Raw genomic sequence first — 19,717 nt, 5'->3', positions numbered from 1 at the left:
TACGTGAAAAGTGTTCTGAGGTGTAGAGTTTTAACCAGTGTTTAAACTACAGAAAGAATAAACCAAAAGGAATTTTTATATTTTAAACATTAAGCTCTACAACGTGTCTAATCAATAACTGTGCTGGCTAAACTAAACCGGTGCAAGTTCTTTTTAACAGGTAGCTAGTTTTGACAAAATTTTAGTTCATTATCTAAACCTACAAAAGGTGCGCAAAATTAACAGGGTGTAACACAAGACCTACTCGTTAAACTACAGAAGCTTACAACCTAAACGGGTCTATGATCTACTCAACCAAAACGTCGAAAGGTATCTAATCTAAAACAGACTATTGGGAATACCGATTTGGAATGACGATGCACTGCTGAAGATGATAGAGACGGGGCTTACAAAGAGATCCAATTTATAAAAAAAGATGTAAGCTAACATATGCAGAAAGAATTTCCTAGATAGGATCTATGGAACAGAAGATACGGGGTATAGAAGTAGGCTAATCAAACAGACTGTAGCTCGAAAAACAGAACAAGAAGCTCACCGGAGAAGATGAAGTTCGCCGGAGTTGATGGGTGTCGGCAAAACAGAGGTTTCCGGAGGCAAGGCTGTGGTGTATGGTGGTGTTCTAGGCGAGGTGGTGGTGGCTCAGACTAATATGGGGCGAGGTGGTAGGAATTGCTCGCCGGAGTTTGCGTTGAAAGGGCGACGAAACTTGAAATTGGCGGCAAGATTGACTGCGGTTTCGAGCTAGGTTTCGAGGGATTGGTCGGGGCTCTCAAGGGCGTCAGGTTGGAGGCTTTTATAGCATGCGGGGCGCTCGGGATAAGGCCGGCGGAGGGTGAGATTTGAACGGGATCGGTTTCGCTTAAAATTCGGACGAGATAGAGTCCGGAATGGTTTCAATCTTGTTGGGATAGATTCCTTGATGTGAGGGGAAAGATTTGGTGCGAAAATCTCGGAGAAAACGCGTTCGGGGAGTGGATTTCGCGATGGGGCAACCATGGACGCCGGCGAACTCGAGCTCGAGCTCGGGCTGTGACGCAGCGCGGGCAGGGGGTGGCTGCTGCTGCGGCGGTGAGTGGCGGAGCTTGGCGGCGGGGTGGCCGGCGAGCAGCAGCGGGCGGCCGGGCTGGGCTTGGCCATGGCTGCAGCTAGGAAGAAGACGTGAGGAAGAAGAAGAAAAGAGAAAAAGGAAAAGAAAAAAAAGAAAGGGAAAAGAAAAGAAAATGGAAGGGGAAAGATGGCCGTTGGATGGGGAATGGATGGACGAGATTAGAAGATACCCCTTCGGTACACTTAAGTGGAAACGGGTTTCACGGAAATACGCCTCCATGCAGAGAAAATGTACTCCGCGGAAGAAAAACAAAAACAAATAAAGAAATAGCTTTTCTGGGTTTCTATATCGCCAGAAAATCAAATAAGGCAAATAAAATACCTAACGGCATCGAAAAAATTCTAGACAATTCCTGAAATTCCAAATACCTGTTTGGAAGCTAGGAAAAATAGTTTCCTCATGGAATATAATTTATAAAATTTTTAATGCTTATGCAACTCAAATAAATTCCAACAAATGCATATAATCACTTTTAAGATCCAAATAAACTCCCAATTAAATTGTAAGATCATCTCCAAACTCAGATATGGTCAAAATGATATGCATGTGACATGAAAAAGGTAATAACATCCAAATTAGAAAAATTGGGATGTTACAAGCGGTTTCTGTGCGAGAGATGTCTTACGAAATCGAGGACAACATCGACAAATTCATGGTAACCATGGAATCTCATGATTCTGGTTCGTGGTTTGATGGCTTTGGGAAGCATTTTTATAAAAGCATGAAAAAGATAACATACATCAAGGTTCGCCATAATATAGCTAAAGACTTCAAACATATCAAGAGCGAGGTCAAGGAGATCAACCAGAGATATGCAAGGTACCCATTGAGGCATTGGCTTCACCCATGCTCTGGAATTTTGTACCAAAACCCTTTGTATTTGAATACCTTGTCTGTGACCATGTTTTACTATTCGCGGCATACATACACTCTGCCATAAAATTTTATCACTTAACTGGTTCCCCTTGTGTATACCTAATTCCTCACTCTGTAACTGAAGGTACAAGATTGACGGATCGTCCAAACCTAGAAACAATAAGGTTGACCCTCGACTTTGTGCGTTATATAAAGACGCATAAGAGCTTGTCGGCATCGATGGCCCGAGAGATGAGCTTGTGAAGTGGTTGACTGAGGAGAAGGCCAAAAAATTGGTGCATCAGCTAAAAGTGGTCTCTATTGTTGGATATGGGGGCTTAGGCAAAACGACTCTTACCAAACAAGTCTATGACAAGCTTGTAGCAAATTATGAATGTCAAGCCTTTGTTTCAATTTCACGCAGTCCCGATATGACGAAGATCTTGAGTTCTATATTATCTCAACTCCGCAACCAAGATTATGCTCACGCAGGGGATGCACAACTCCTCATCTACCAAATCAGAAACTTCTTAAGAGATAAAAGGTATGTAGCTTCTCTGGTTAAAATGTGCAAATGTTAGCTACATGACATGCATACTGACCTAAATTTTTAAAATTTCTACAAGTTAACAAACATATGTTTTAGTTGTGCAATTCGAACTTAAACCATAATTTTCCCCTTGGCAACTTCTTTGTATTATTTAGGGTGTGTTTGTTTGTGCTCCTGGGAGCAGCTTCTATAGCTTCCAGGCTATACAAGCTGGAGCCCAAACAAACACCTATTATCGCCCTAGATTCTAGAAGTGGATTCCTTGGAGCGCTGCTAGAACATGAACTAGCGACGAGAAGCTGTAAAATCGGTGCTTCTTCCAGCTAATTTTTTTTAAATAATAAGATTTTTTTAATCATTTTTTAAAATAATACGCGTTTTTCAAAAATTCAAAAATAATACGGCCTCGGCCTGGCCCAAGCCGATTAGGCCCAGTCGGCCTGGCCGAAGCTGATTAGGCCGGCTGCTCAGAGCCTGGGTCCCACAAGAGGCTGTCGGCCTGGCCCAAGCCGACTGAAGCCTAGTTGGTTTCGCCCAGGCCGACTGGACCAGTTGGTTTCGCCTAAGACGATTGGAACTAATTAAGCTAATGCGCTTCGCCGAAGCTACTTAGTTGCATGATCAATGCATACACATACTGTTGTTGTTCTAGAAAACAACAAGAGTAAGGGGTGCCAATGCTCGATGGCACAAGTGCGAGAATAGGATGTAGGGTGTGTACCGCGGCCTTATGGTGAAGGTCGCCGTACACTTGGACAAGTTGACACGTCGATATTTTTTGAATATGTTCGGTCGACCCTGCGGGTACGACTTAGTCCTATGTTAGGAGAGGCTTCGAGGGGGTCGTTAGCCGAGTGTTTGGGCCGAACTCGTCTTCCCAAATCACCTATGGCGAGAGATCTCTAGGGGCTGCCTCGGACTTGGGCCAAACTTGTCTTCCCAAGTAGCGAGGTTGGGATACCCTCGAGACTCTAACCTAATTCCTCTACTTTGAGTCGAGGTCGTACTAGACGGCCCGGAACCTCGAAACTAGGCTTCCTAAGTCGCGTCCCCGAGGTCGAGTCGAGACTAGACTCGACCCAAGCACACGAGAACGGGCTCCTTAGGTTGCTCTAGCCCTCTCCCTTTTGATCTTATTCCAATGGAGAGTGAATGATACATGCCCCCATGTGGGGGTATTTATAGCCTAGGGGTCCATGACAAAAGACCATGGCTACCCTTGGGGGAGAGGGAAAGTGAGGGCAAAGTGGTAAACTCATCCCTACACCTTTCTCGGCCCCTACTCAAGCTCCTCTTCTCCTTTGACCATGGCATGGGAGGCTTGACCCGTTGACTCCTTTGACTGGTGCCTAGTGGCATGGCTACGCCTTGTTGGCAATTTGACCGGTCTTTAGGATTTGTTGACTTGGTCTTCGCCACGTAGGATTATGGCCGGCCCATGTAAGGATTTTATTATATTACAACACATACAATGGACAATTTTTGTCTCGAATACTTGCGGTTTTTTGAACTAAAAGACTTGACAACTTGGATAAATTAACATACATCGATAATACCACAATTTGATGTGCTGGTTACGGAACCAAGGCACGACTAAATTAACATACATCGATAATACCAAAATTGGACAGCATTAAAGATAGCAAATACAATTGAAACACAGTACAAGCACTACTGAGTGCACTTAGGCCATTTTTCCAGTCTTATCGCCACGTTCTTCTACAGCCTTTGCCACGGCGGCCCTTTCTCTTTGCCTCTCCCTTTCCGCCTCACGGGCCTCCTTGCACCTTCGTTCCTCCTCTTCCATGCGGTGCGCTGCCTCCCTGTTTTTCCTCCTTAACTCATCAAAGAAATGTTGTTGTTCCTCCCTATGCTCTTTGAGCTCTCTCTCTTGCTCCTCTTTCTCCTGGGCTGCAGCTTGTGCCGCACGATCCTCCGCGTGGAAACGCTGCCATGCACTTCGTGACCTTCTGGCATCTCCGTGTCAATCCAACGATACCACATGCATAGGGGCGGAGGAGACTATAAAATAGCCTAATGTTACAAATAAATCGAATATGACACACACAACATGTTTAAGTACACCTATATGTGCTTACCGGAGGCTTGTCGTACGGCGAAACCGGGACAGGTGGATCATGCTCATAGTTTGCACACATGAAAAACTTCATGCCCAACTTATCTGAAAAATCTGTCACCTCCTTCACCTTGCATAGATTGTCGCACCAACACCTGAGATGTTCCACACCCAGAGGCAACATCGCTTCTTTCATCTTCCTCGGCCTCTCGCCCTGGTCGGAGCAAGGCAAACTCATTGGGGGACACTGGAATATTGGAAAAAACAGTAGTGGGAAGGATGCTTGGATGACTACCGGATAAGAGGTATTTATAGGCTCTCAAAAGTAGTAAGTGGGAAAAATTCTCCTGCCACCGTTTCCCGCCTGGTTTTCCCGCCAGCATTTCCCGACTCATTTTCCCGCCACCGTTGCCCCGCCAACGTTTCCCGCCCGGTTCTCCCACCACCGCTTCCCGCCTATTTTTCCCGCCACCGATTCCCGCCTATTTGTATCTTCTGTAACTATAAAAGACCTTCCGCAGTATTGAAGTGTAGTCTCGCCATTTCGTCTGGGAAGATGTCGTCCCGCTTCCCAAATGATCGTAGATTTTTGCCAGGTATGTCCCGGAAGCTGTTGTGGTTAGCCGGTGATTTCAAGGTAGACAATAGGATAGTTCCATGGGACGAACTCATTAGTAGTGGCACCCTACTAACTGAGCTGGGCCACCAATTAAGAAGGTGCAGATTGCCATTGAGGACTTCTGCAGAGATACGGCAAGAACTGCTAAGGTTGCACGAAAGGTGGAAGAAGCACAGTCATGGTAAGAGTGAGTCATACCTAGAATAGGCTAGAAAAAATCCATTGTTATGGATTGAAGAAGAGGAACCCAATGAAGATATCTTCATGCCAAGCATCACGGGTAAGAGTTCTTCATCGTCCACGGGGAAGAGTACTGCACCGTCGAAGGGAAAGAGCACATCATCGTCTAAGGGCAAGAGCACTTCATATTCGTAGGGCTAGAGTTAGGTTATCTTATTTTAAGTTGTCGGTTTTAATTTCAGTCTTTCTATTGCATATGTATTTCAGTCCCGGTGTTTTTTATTTGCAAATGTAACTCGAGTAAGAATGCGAAAAATAGTTAACATGTCTCTCTCGAAATATGTCTCGTACATAGGTAGAAATATGTTTCATACATAGGTAGAAATATGTCTCTCCTACATGCAAATATCAGCCATGTCGTCTGGGATGGCATTCTGGGGGTGGATGTGGTGTGGTCCATCCATACCTATGAGGTGGCACGACGTTGCTCGGAGGAATCACTGACCCATCCTACTGATACTGTGTATCCTCCTGTGTGGGGTCTGGTGGCGGAGTATTGAACATCTAGCTGTGGTGGACAGAATAGTCCTCTCCTTGAGCGTGATTTTGCTCAGTACCCCACGAGGGTTCGGACAACGACGACTGATGCCCGTAGGCTCCTGCATGCGGGAAAGTAATTAGCGAACAATTGTGTAGCAGTCATGGTAATGAACACCATAGATAGAAATATAAATGATGCAGGAATCGGCACCTCCTCTTCGTCCGACTCATGAGACTCATCGTCATAAGAACTACGACCATCTGTATCTTCATCCTCCATCTGGTTCTGCAAGTGACCATCTTCTTTGTCCGCATCTGCCTCGCCAGTGTACTCATCCTCTCCTACTGCCCTAGAGCTCTGGCCTGATTCATAACCACCACCTCCAGCATTCGACATAGAGTTTGCATTGGACAAACCCTCGCCTTCCTGCAACTGACTAAAGGTCCATGTTTGAGGGGCCGTTAGATCCAACTCCACACACTTAAACGGACTCAGATCAGCTCCGTGCTCAGTTGTTAAGACAGTACCGGAACCGTAGTAAAAAACAAACTTCACTACACCGGACATCTCTGATGCCTAAAAAAATGTTTAGACGCGTCAAATACTAAGCAGTACGGCATATTAAAAATATTAATACGCGTCAAATAATAAACAGTACGGCAGATTAGCGTCAAATACTAAATAGTACGTCATAAAAAAAAATCTAGCTTATCAAAACATATTACTACCGGCCATAATATTTAGACGCGTCAAATACTAAGCAGTACGTCAGATTAAAAATATTAATACACGTCAAATACTAAACAATACGGCATAAAAAAAATCTAGTCTATCAAAACATATTTCTACCGGCCATAATATTTAGACGCATCAAATACTAAGCAGTACGACATTAACCGTTGTACAAAATAATGAGCAGTACCAAACCCTAAAACATACTGCTATATATAAAACTAACACGTACCCTCATAAACATATACATTATAGGATAAATATGTGAGAGATTAGGATTTACCCTTGAAGCGTGTGAACCCCGACCTCGAGCAGCCTCACCGGATGAGCACCACCACCACCTCCAAACCCCTCCAAACCACCACCATTGCCCCAACTTAGCAACACGAAATTAGCTCTACATGTTCTACGAAAACAGTAGATCAATGTGTCATTGGGTGCTAAATAGTAAGGGGATGCCGTTTTGTGGGTTAAACGGGAACAAAACTCACTAATTTTGCCTAGAAATTGGGGGCATTTTTGAGGAAGAAGAAGAACAGAAGGGGCACGGGCGCAGGGGGCTGGGCGTTGGGCTGCTCGGGCTGGGGAGGAAGAAGGGAAGGAGGAGAGAAGGAATAGAGAAAAAGGTAAAGGAGAGGGCCCGCCCCCGGTCGGCTCCAGTCGGCCCTGGTCGGTCTGAAATTTTTGAAAAACGCGTATTATTTTCGAAAATGATTAAAAAAAATCGTATTATTTAAAAAAAAATAGCCATCTTCCAGCCAGCTGCAGCTCCAAACGGACCATTTATCAGAATACCCTCCCACCAAAGCACATATAACGTACTAAATGCCACAAAATAGTTCGTTCATTTCATTCTTCTGCCCTGAACACCTACCCTGCCCCAAATCTACCCGACTTCCTGCTACCCTACGGCCGTGCGCCTCTGCCTCCCTGATCTCCAGCCGCCGCCACTCCTCCGGCAGAACTCCGGCCACCGGTGGCGTAGATATCCTTCGTCCGAAGGAACCTACTTATCCTGAGCCGCCGCTGGAAACTCCCCTGCCCGAACCTGGGTCGCCGCCCAACTCTGCGCATCGCCGCCGCCCACCTGTGGCTACCAGCCCGCCGCCGTGGGACGGAGCCGCCCTGAGCTCATGAGGTGCGGCCAACCCTGCTCTCGTGCCCCCTGCTTCTCTGTGCATCTCTCCCGATCTCTCTGTGCCACTCTCTCTCGCTCCGCTCTTCTGCCGAAATCTCTCTCTCTCTCCCTCTCTCTCTCCGAACTCTTCTTCTGTGCCTTTTCTCTCTCCCATGGTCTCGAAGTCCCTACGCCAGTAGCTCGTGGTGGGCTGCATAGCTGCGTCCGGCCGGACGACTGGATCTGAAGCATGCGAGCACGGCCCCTTTGTCCATGACCCCCAGGTGTCGTTGCACGGGGCTTTGACACCGGGGATGCGTGAGCACCCCCTTTTTGGTTCGGCAGTGGGCGACGGGGATCGCTCCGGCGATCGCCGGCGGGGCCAATGTGAAGCGCGGCAACGCACGATGAACACGAACGCGCGTTTTTACCCAAGTTTGGGCCACCCGGAGGTGTAAAACCCTACGTCCTGCTTGTCTGAGCTTGTATTGACAGAAGAACAAGAGCTTACAGGTTGCCGGGGGGAGCCCCCAGGTGCTCTATTTTTGGCTAAGTGTCTTTTGCTACTTTGGGCTACCGCTAGTGTTGTACTACGAGTTGGTCCAACCCTTTGACCGTTGGCGGGGGTCCTCCTTTTATAACCAAGGGGATACCACAGGTGCCAGGATGCATGGTTTACAAGTGGCGAGCAGGGAGCTCGGGCAGCTCCTCCTCGGTGTGCTGGCATACATGCAAGAATACTAGCCCTGTAACTAGGGGTCTAAAGGCCTAAAAACTACTCTTGAGCAGTCACTGTTTGCTTGACTTGACGGGGAATCCCCTTTCTGTCGGTTCATTAAATGCGTCGTGCGCCTCACTCCTTGTCCTGACGAACCCTGCGCACAGGGTGCCTGCCGCGCGCCCACGTGGCGTCGCTGTTCTGCTTGCTCGGTCCCGCTCTTGCAACGGAAACCTGCGCCCGGGAATGCCCCTCCGGCAAGTAGCTTCCCGGGAGGCACCCCGGCGGGAATTCTCCCCCGAAGCCCCGCTAGCCCTGCCGGGCTGGTAGCTTGCCGGGCAGCTTGTACACTGCCGCCCGTGGTGTGATCCTCCCGGGGAGCAAGCAAAGCGACCCACGTGTCGTGTAGCGGTGCTACCCCGGGTGCCACTGGTGCGACAGTAGCCCCCGGGCGTGGGCCGGCAACGCCTGTTCCCGGGCAGACTCCTCCTTGGCCGGTTGCCGGCTACGCCCGCAACCGACGTGTGGATCACGAGTCGTTTCGAGCCCGCGTCTCTCCGTCGTCCCAAGGACCCTGCCGTTACGAACAGAATAGTGGGTACAAGATTTCTGCCGTAACCTCCCCCTTAAACACGAGAAGTTAAGGCCACTCTTCGCATTATCCCCACGATTCGTAATTATCCCAGTGCACCCGTAGGGTGCGGATGCGACCGTTACTGAGCAGCGGGGTGCTATAAGGGCCCACTCCTGCGCCAAGGGACAAACACTTAGCCCCCCAGCCTTTCTCCTCTGTCTTCCCGTTCCTTGCGCCCATGAACCTTGCCAACTTCCGCCCACGCTCCCCATGGCGCCCCCCACAACCAGAAAAGGAAAGGAAGGGAAGGCCCCAAAGAAGCTGGACAAGATCCAGCACGCCGTTGCCTCCGGGTTCAACGAGTACGGGGAGACCCTGATCTTCCCCGCCGGTGCCGACCACCAGGAAAACGACTTCCGGGTGTTTGGGCGCTTCATCCTCGCAGGGTTAGTGCCGCCGTTCTCCCTGTTCCTCCATGCGCTCATGGAGTCCTATCAGTTGCGGGTGGCGCAACAGTGGCGGCAACCACCGCCGCCACCGAAGCGGCGCTCGGCGACGCGCCAGCAGCCACAGAGGTCGCCGGCATGGACTCTTCGCCCAACCAGCAGGAGGCGGCCCCTACTGGGGGCGCGGCAACCCCACCAGCCCCGCAACCCTCAGGCGCGGGTGCGGGGGAGGCTGGAGCGGAGGAGCAACAGGACGCTCCGCCGCAAGCGGACAACCCCCTGCCTGGCCAGACAGTGGCGGCAGGCGCTTCATCGTCGGCGGCCACCACCTCCAGCACGGACCTCGGCACCCTCGCCGGGGTGGCTTGGAATCCCATCACTTAGGACCCGAGCGTTTTTGACAGGGGGCACCGGCTCCTTGATGCTGTCAAAGACCAGCAGCTGGCCTTCGTCACCTCCTTCAACAAGGTGAAGGAGCACCACGAGATCGCCAAGAGTCAGCTCGGCGAGGTGCGACTGGCCGTGGAGAGGGAGCGGCAGGAACTCTCACGGCTGCGGGAGGAGGCACGCCTCGCCCGGGAAGCCCAGGATGAGGCCGCCGCGCCGATCGTCCTCGAGGAGGAGCTCTACCGGCAGCTGGAGGCTCAGCACGCTGAGCACCAAGAAGCCCTGGACTCGCTGGTGGCGGCGCATGCGAAATCCAAGAAGGAGCACACGGAGGTGCTCGCCGTGGCTCAGGCTCGCATCGACGAGAAGAGCGACCTAATCAGCAGCTACCTCGATCAGATCCAGGGCCTGCGCGTCAAGCTAGAGGTGCAGACAAAGGCTACGGAAGACGCGGTAGCAACGGCAGCACGGTAGGAAGTAGAGCTCAACTTTGCCAAGGATAGGAGGGCCCGACTCGAGACCGAGCGGGCCACCGTCCGAGAGGAGCTCGTCAAGGCGGGCGAGGATAATGTGGCCAAGGCCGCACAACTCTCGGCGCAGGCGAGCCTCCTCTGCAAGGCCAAGCACGCTGTGCATGTGGCTCGGACCAACCATAGCACGCTGATCGGGTAGCGGGAGCTGGAGACCAAGAAGCTGCCGCGGTTCGAGCTGCAGGTCGCACGGGTGGATGGGACGGACGTCACCACGCTGATCCCGTTCTTCTCCGACTTGGTGGGGAAACTCGCGGCGCTCGATGTGTGGATCTCCAAGTTCTGCAACGAGGAGATCGCCAATTGCGCCCGGGAGGTTGCCAGGATGATCCTTCCGAGGGTGCACCTCCAGCACCCTGAGTTCCCCTTCGAGACGCTGCTGGACGCTTGGTCGGACAGCGAGGATGCCCCCACCCGTTGCCAGGCGTGAGCGGGTTCGTCAACGAAGTGGTTGAGCGGATGCAGTGGAAGCCGGACCCCGAGCCGGTGCCGGAGCCCCCGGCGGAGGGCGCCGGCAACTAGTCGCCGCAGCCTCCAGTGGAAGCCGCCACAGCCCCTCGCTGGCCCTCGTCGTTCCTTAGTGTGTTTTCCTTTGCTTTTGTTCCCTGCAAGTGTGGCGCCTGGCGCCGTTTAAACAATTAATGCCTTATTGGTCCATGCAACTGTTCACTGCTTTCATTAATTTAGTTCTCTGGTTCCGCTTAATTCTTGTTTCTTGTTCCCGGGGTTGCCTCGCGGGGTGGATCCCTTAGCCTTTGTGTGTTATGCCTTGTGTTGCCGGGGACTCGCGCGCCACGCACTCAACCGGACCAGGGACCCGGGACGAACCCGCTGTGCCGACCTGGGGCCAAGTAGCGGCGACGAGCCACTCCGCTTGCGGGATAGCTACTCCCAAGCATGCGCTCCCGGGACGGAACCCCCAGCCGCACGAGGAGCGCACTCCCCCCGCAAGCGTCCTTTCAACACCCTAGCCACACACAGGGTTTGGGCCATGCTAGCGAGGCAACGTTTAGTTTTAGACAGTTTATCGTTCAAGTTTATGCACTTAGCTTTTCATTCGTCCCTGTGCTCGGTACGCTTGCCGGAGGGGTGCGGCAGGAACGCTGTCGGGGGGCGCTGCCACCACAGCGCCTTCGCGGCAACCCTCGCCCCTGGGAGAGCCTGTTTGAGGGATGCGGCAGGGATGCTGTGGTTGGGCAGCCGCCGGCACCGAGCACCGGTGGCTGCGCCACCACAACGTCCCCGTGGCAACCCTCGTCCTTGGGGATGCCTGGTTGAAGGATGCAGCAGGAACGCTGTGGCGGGGCCACCGCCGGTGCCAAGCACAGGTGGCGGCGCAACCGCAGCGTCTCCGAGGCAACCTTCGCCTTTGGAGGAGTCTGTTTTTGGGGACGCCCTCTGGAGGGATGGGGCAGGGACACTGTGGTAGTGCGCCCGTCGGCGCTGAGCGCTGATGGGATGCACCACCATAGTGCCTCTGCGGCAACCCTCACCCCGGAGCCGCTTGGTGGAGGAGGCGTGGCAAGGACACGGTGGCAGTGCACCCGTCGGCGCCGAGCGCTGGTGGAATGCACCCCCATCGTGTCTCCGCGGCGCCCCTCAGCGTGGGCTCGTTGGACGGGTGCGACAAGGACGCGATGGCCGTGCACCCGTCAGCACAGAGCGCTGATGGCATGCACCGCCATCGCGCCTCTGCGGCACCTCTCGCCTTTGCAGCCTCTTCCTTGGCTCTGCTCTGAGCTGCTCCATGGCCGGCACGCCCTTTTATAAGCGCGGGGGAGGTGCTTGCCACCACGCGCGCCGGGTCACCACGGCACACGTGGCGCCACACCCCCTTGAAGTGCGGCAGGGTCCTCGCCACCATGCATGCCAAGTCACCGCGGCACACGTGGCGGCTCTCTCCTGAAGCAGGGGCCTCGAAGTGCGGCGAGACCCTTGTAGTGCGGTCACTCCACACCACAGGGTGCCACTAAATGCCACAGCCCGGGGACGGTCCACGAGCGTTACAGTGCGCCGGATTCCACCTTTACCCTGCATGTCAGATTCTTACCAAGCCTGAGATGCTGCAATTTTTTTTCGAAATTCGCGAAAACACATAGCAACATGGATAGCTCTCCTACCTCCCAGCCCTCGGGCACAGAAGGGTCGATGCCAAACTTGGATGTGAGCACTCTTACATTCTAAGACACAGCGTTGCACATTGCGGCGAGCCCGGCAACTGCATGCCCCGTGCCGGAGTGATCCGACAACGGGTTATCGTTTTCGAGGCTCCGGCACCCCCTGCTCACAACCAAGTATGGAAAGAGACTTCTGTGCACCTATAGCAGGAGACAGAAGGAGGAGAAACACGCAAATAATTGAGGCAACTTGAAATTCAGGAAACAACACTTATCTTCATTCATAGCAACTAGTGGTTTACAATCGGGGGTTGCCCGGCTACACTAGTTCGAGAGGCATGCTTCGGTGGCATCACCTGTGGGTTGGGCTCCGCCGCTTCACACGTAGAACTTGCGCAAGTGCTCAATGTTCCAGCTATTTTGCACCGGCAAGCCTTCTTCGGTTTCCAGTCGGACAGCCCCCGGCCTGGTCACCTGCACTACCCGGAAGGGGCCCTCCCATTTCGGAGCCAGCTTGTTCCCGGCCTTCGTTCCCTGTATCCGGTGCAGGACAAGGTCTCCGGTCTCGAGCTCCCGGGAACGGACCCGCCTGTTGTAATAACGGCGGAGTCCCTGCTGGTAGCGCGCAGCTAGCACAACAGCCCGGCATCGAAATTGTTCGATGAAGTTCAGATCGTCAACCGTCTGCTCGTGTTGGCTGGATTCACCGTACGCACGTACTCGGGGAGATTCGTGCTTGAGCTCGAGGGGCAGCACCGCTTCTGCCCCGTAGACAAGGGCGAAAGAAGTCTCGCCCGTTGCCCGACTAGGTGTGGTCCTGATTGACCACAGCATGGGCTGGAGTTCTTCGACCCAGTGCTCCCCGTGGCCTTTGGGCTTGTCAAAGGTTCGCGTCTTGAGCCCCCGCAGCACTTCTGCGTTGGCTCGCTCCGCCTGCCTGTTCCTCCTTGGGTGAGCAACAGACGCGAAGTGGATCTTGGTGCCCATGCCCTCGCAGTAGGCCTAGAACACCGCGCTCGTGAATTGCGTGCCGTTGTCGGTGATGATGCTGTTAGGCACACCGAACCGGCACACAATGCTCTTGAAGAACTTGATGGCCACCTGGGCGGTCACCTTCCGCACTGGTTCTACTTCCACCCACTTGGAGAACTTGTCGATGGTCACGAGCAGGTACTCGTAGCCGCCAACCGCTCTCGACATCTTACCGACGATATCCAGCCCCCATACCGCGAATGTCCAAGAGGACGGAATGACTTGCAAGGCCTGCATTAGCTGGTTGCTCTTCTTCGCATGGAACTGACACGCCTCACACGTCTACACCAGCTGCTCCCCGTCGACTAGGGCCGTGGGCTAGTAGAAGCCATGCTGAAACGCCTTGCCGGCCAGGGCCCGGGAGGCTACATGGTGGGAGCATGTGCCTCGGTGTATCTCCTCCAGTAGCGCGCGCCCCTCGTCCCGGGACACGTAGAGGAGCTTGACTCCATTCGCACGCCTTCGGTAGAGGTTGCCGTCCCCCACGGCGTACATCTTGACTTCCCGGGCCACGCGCTTCGCGGCAACATCATCTTCCGGGAGGGCTCCTCCCTTCAGGTAGCGGGCGATATCGACCGCCCAAGGTGGGGTCTCCCTGCCAACACATGCCGCTACGTCGGCGGCATGGGCCTGCGCTACTGCGGGGTTTCCTTCGGTTGCCGGGGGGGCTTCCCCAGCATCCGGCTTGGGGGCGACTGAAAGCGCAGTCTGCCTGTGCAAGAACACCCCTGCCGGAACCTTTCGGCGCTCCGCTGCCAACTTGGACAGCTCGTCAGCCGCGAAGTTATCCTTCCGCTTGACGTGCTCAAACCGCAGGCCCTTGAACTTGCGTTCTAGCTTGCGGACTTCATCCGCATACGCTGCCATCTGCGGGCAGTCGTAGTCTTTGTTGACCTGGTTGATCACGAGTTGCGAGTCTCCACGAATGACCAGGCGCTTGATATCCAGAGCGACTGCCGCCCGCAACCCGGCGAGCAGCCCTTCATACTCTGTCGTGTTGTTAGGGGAGTTGGGGAAATCGAGTTGGTTGGCAAACCTCAACTGATCCCCCGTCAGTGACTCGATGACAACCCCAGCGCCGGCTCCCTGGAGGCTGAACGCGCCGTCGAAGTACAGGATCCAGTGGCCTTCGTCCAACTTGCCCGGCAGGCTGGTCTCCGGCTCCTCCTCTTCTATGCTCGCCGAAGTCCATTCTGTGACGAAATCCGCCAGGGCCGTACTCTTGATGCTCTTGGTGTTGGTGAAGTGCAGACCAAACTCCGACAGCTCCATCCTCCACTCGGCCACCCTCCCAGTGGCTTCGCGGTTGGTGGGGGCTCGCTCGAGGCAGAATCCCGACACCACCGTGACGCGGTGCGCCTAGAAGGAGTGACGCAGCTTGCGTGACGCAAGCAGAATCCCCAGCAGGAGCTTTTGCACCTGCGGATACCTTGTGCGGGCGTCGCGCAGCACCGTGCTGACGAAGTACACCGGGTGCTGCACGAGCCGCTTGCGTGGTGCCGACGCTGCCGGCTCGAGGGCGGTCCCTGCGTCCGAGGCGGTTGCCGGGGGCGGCTCAGCCCCCTGCCCCGCGACCTCAGCTCCCGGGATGTCCTTCTCTCTCTCGGCAACCAGCACCGAGCTGACCACTTGGTCAGTCACCGATAGGTAGAGTAGCAGCGACTCGCCCGGCTTGGGGGCGACGAGGACGGGTGGCGATTTCAGGTACTGCTTGAGATCCTGGAACGCCGCTTCGGCCTCGGGGGTCCAATCTATCAGGCCCTTCTTCTTCATTATCTTGAAGAAAGGTAGGGCGCGTTCGCCCAACCTTGAGATGAAGCGGTCCAGCGCGACAACGCAGCCGTTGAGGCACTTGACGTCCTTCACCTTGCGGGGAGCCTCCATTTTCTCGATAGCTTCTATCTTCTTTGGATTGGCTTGAATCCACTTGTGCGAAACCAAGAAACCAAGAAACCAAAGGTGCACTTCTCAGGGTTCAGCTTGAGTTTGATCCTGCGGAGGTTATCAAACGTCTCCCGCAAGTCATCAATCAGCGAGTCCCCGCGCTTCGACTTGATGACGATATCATCCATGTAGGCCTCTACGTTTCGGCCTAGCTGGGGTCCCAAACACTCGCGCAACGCACGCTGGAATGTTGAGCCCGCGTTCTTCAACCCGAAAGGAATGCACGTGTAGCAGTAGCAGCCAACCGAGGTGATGAACGCTGTTTTCTCCTCGTCTTCGACTGCCATCTTAATTTTATGGTAGCCGGAAAACGCATCTAAAAAGCTCAGCAAGTCGCAACCGGCAGTGGAATCTACTATTTGGTCAATGCGAGGTATAGGGAAAGGATCTTTTGGACACGCACGGTTAAGATCAGTAAAATTTACACACATGCGTAGTCTATTTTCCCCCTTGGGCACTACAACAGGATTAGCTAACCAAGTGGGGTACAGTACTTCCCTGATAGCCCCCGCAGCTTTGAGCTTGTCCAGTTCTTGCTTGATGAAATCTTTGCGGTCCTGCGCGTGCCGGCGGATCTTCTGCTTGATGGGGCGGGCGTCTGGGCGCACCGTGAGTCGATGCTCAATCAACTCCCTAGGGACTCCAGGGAGATCCGATGGTTCCCAAGCAAACACATTGGCGTTCTCCTGGAGGAAAGTGACGAGGGCGCTTTCCTATTCGGCAGTGAGGTTTGCACCGACGGTGATGATGCGCTCCTTATTACCGTCTTGGAGGGGCAGCTTCTTCACCTTGGCAGCCTCCTCCTTGAGCTTCTGGCCCTTGCAGGGGCGCTTCCCCTGGCAAGCTCTTGCGGGGCAACGCGGGCCTTTTTAGTTGCCGGGCCATCGCCCGACGATCCTTCACTCCCGGCAACGTCGTCGTCACCGGCGTCGGCTGCGGCGGCGACCCTAACGACCTCGCCGACGCACCAGGCCACATCCTTGAGGTCGCACCTGATGGAGAGGACTCTGTACACGGACGGCATCTTCATCGTGCCGTAGGCACATGAGTCGCCGCCATGAACTTGATCAGCGCCGGCCGACCAAGGATCCTGTTGTAGGGCAACGGGGTGTGCGCGACGTCAAACACTACGTGCTCGGTCCTGAACGTTTCTCGGGACCCGAAGGTCACCGGCAGCGTGATGCGCCCCAAGGGGCGCACGATCCTGGGGTTTACTCCCTGGAACGGGTCAGTGGGATTCAGCTGCTCCACCGGCAACTGGAGTTTCTCCACTAGCCTAGCAGACAGGAGGTTCAGCCCCCCTCCGTTGTTCACCAGCACCTTGGTCACCATCATGTTGTTGATGATCGGTGAGACCACGAAGGGTATGACCCCTGAACCCAGCTGTCGCGCTGGGTGATCATCGGCGCTGAAGGTGATCGGCACGTGCGACCACTTCAGCAGCTGCTACGGCTTCGCATCCAGCAACAACGCACACACCTCCCGGGTGAGGCGCTTCACCGCGGCGTGAGATGAGAGAGTGTAAGCTCCTCCATGGATGCAGGCGACGCCGCGGGGCTCCTGGAAGCCCGGCTCGTCACCCCCGGTGCAGTCGGACTCGCGCTGCTCTTCTGCGCGAGCCCTGTCTTGTCCTCGGGGAGGGCGCTCCCTGCCAGCACGGGCCTGGCCGCGTCCCCCCTGGGCTTCCTCCTTGTCGGCATCGCCGCCGGCAGGCTTCGGCCCCGCTCTGGGGTCGTTCAGGCAATCTCGGGAGAGATGCCTGATGTCGCGGTGTTTCAAACAGGCGCCGGCTGCTCGGCGCTCCTCATGGCGCTACTCGCGCCGCTGCTTGATACCCTGCAGGACGTGGCAGTCCTGTGCATCATGGGTAGCGTTGGCGTGGATGGGCCAGCGGGACGCGTCGCCCTGCTTGCCGTCAGACCCGCCACCGGACGAGGCCTTCTTTGTGGGCCTCGTGGTTGCGCCCGACTCCGCAGCGAGGACTTGTTTCCCGCAGCGCTTGCAGGAGCTCTTCTTCGGCGAGCCCTCACCTGGGCTCGCGGCAGCCTTAGCCGCAAGCTCGGGCGCCAAGCGCCCTTCCTCTGCCATGGCACACTTGTGCGCCAGGGCGTACAAATCCTGCGTCGTCCAGATCCGATGCGTGCTCAGCTTCTCGCGCATCTTGGGGGCGCGGACGTTGATGGTGAAGGTGTTGATGATGGCGGCAGCCTCTGCCTCCGAGATGGAGTAGGAGAGGTTGGAGAAGCGGTTGACGAAGCTCCGCAACGTCTCTCCCGGCTTCTGCACCACGCTGTGCAGCTGCGCCATGGTTCCTAGGCATGCAGCCGCCCTGGAACGCGCTCACGAACTGCTCGCGGGTCCGCCCAAGTGTCGAAGGACCCAGTGGGCAGGTTGAGCACCCAGGTCCTCGCTGACCCCTTAAGGACCATCGGGAACTAGTTGGCTCTGACCTTGTCGTCGGCGCCGATGGCATGCATCCCAAATGTGTACGTCAGGAGGAAATCTTTGGGATTCACGGTCCCATTGTACGTACCGAGCGCGAGCGCTCGGAACTTGCGAGGCCATGTCACCCGCCGCAGCTCGCGCGTGAACGCGGTGCCGCCGTCCTCGGGGCCCATAGGAGAATCCTCCTGCTCCTGCGGGCCCAGGCGCTCCACGGCGTGCCGGCGCCGGTGCTCCAGGCGCGGGCGCAGGTCCTCCTGCTGGCGGGCATTCAAGATGTCGCGCGCGTCACCTCGTGTGATGGTGGGTGATGAGTCCGAGGACCCATCCGGGTCCCCGCCTCCCGGCCCTCCCTGCGGGGGAGGGTTCTCTCCTTGCCCCGAGATGCGAGGCGCACCTCCATGTCCCGGTTTCTGTCCCCGTCTTGAGCCAGCCGGGGCGCCCTCGCCTAGCGGCTGCTGGGCGGCGAGTGCCAAGAGCACCTCCAGCTCCGCACTCCAAACGTCGTGCTCCGGCATGCCCTGTGGCGGCTAATAACGCACCATGACGCGCACGGCGATGATGGCCTCCATCGGGGTTTGTGCGGGACGCTGCCGGTTGTTCGAGCGGCTGCCCCCCACCCTGTCCCCCGGCGCCCTCGGGTGAGTCGGGCGCGAGGGGGTCGGCATTGCCCGCGACGCACCGTGCTCCTCGCGCGGCTGCTGCTCCTATGGGTCGTCGCCCCGCGAGTTGGCCCGCTGCAGGGCGCGGGTGGTGTTAGAGCCGCTCGCGCGGCGGGCTCCGGCGCTGGGAGCCACCGGCCCCCTCGGCCGATTGTCAGCCGACGGCAGCGGCGACTGCGGTCGCGGTGCTCGGGCAGGTTCAGGGTCACCCTGCTCCTGCGACGCGCGTGGCACATCGTGCGACCGCGTGTGTGCCGCTGGGGCCGCACGCGGGTCGATCCTGGAGTCGCCAGCCCACTTGGGGGGCATGGCGGCTGGCTCTGTCGCCGAGGAAGACGAGGCCGATGTTGGTGTAGACGTCGCCGCCGGCGGTCACCGGCGAGCTCTCCTCACACGCCCCCTATCTGGCACGCCAGATGTCGTAGCACGGGGCTTTGGCACCGGTGATGCGTGAGCACCCCCTTTTTTTTCGGTAGTGGGCGACGGGGATCGCTCCAGCGATCGCCGGCAGGGCCAATGTGAAGCGCGGCAACGCACGATGAACACGAACGCGCGTTTTTACCCAGGATCGGGCCACCCAGAGGTGTAAAACCCTACGTCCTGCTTGTCTGAGCTTGTATTGATAGAAGAACAAGAGCTTACAGGTTGCCGGGGGGAGCCCCCGGGTGCTCTCTTTTTGGCGAAGTGTCTTCTGTGCCTTTTCTCTCTCCCATGGTCTCGAAGTCCCTACGCCAGCAGCTCGTGATGGGCTGCATAGCTGCGTCCGGCCGGACGACTGGATCTGAAGCATGCGAGCACGGCCCCTTTGTCCATGACCCCCAGGTGTCGTAGCACGGGGCTTTGACACCGGGGATGCGTGAGCACCCCCTTTTTGTTTCGGCAGTGGACGACGGGGATTGCTCCGGCGATCGCCGGCGGGGCCAATGTGAAGCGCGGCAACGCACGATGAACACGAACGCGCGTTTTTACCGAGGTTCGGGCCATCCGGAGGTGTAAAACCCTACGTCCTGCTTGTCTGAGCTTGTATTGACAGAAGAACAAGAGCTTACAGGTTGCCGGGGGGAGCCCCCGGGTGCTCTATTTTTG

At 55.7% G+C, this 19,717-nt stretch overlaps 1 pseudogene; it reads left to right on the top strand.

Moving 5' to 3' along the window:
* Positions 1 to 1,697: 1,697 nt before the first annotated feature.
* On the top strand, positions 1,698 to 2,559 carry LOC112270749 (annotated as a pseudogene).
* The last annotated feature ends 17,158 nt before the right edge of the window (positions 2,560 to 19,717 follow it).

This window comes from Brachypodium distachyon, chromosome 2, assembly GCF_000005505.3.
Source record: "Brachypodium distachyon strain Bd21 chromosome 2, Brachypodium_distachyon_v3.0, whole genome shotgun sequence".
Taxonomy (NCBI): Eukaryota; Viridiplantae; Streptophyta; class Magnoliopsida; order Poales; family Poaceae; genus Brachypodium; species Brachypodium distachyon.
The sequence above is the reverse complement of the archived record's forward strand: the minus strand, read 5'-3'. Positions and strand labels throughout refer to the sequence as shown.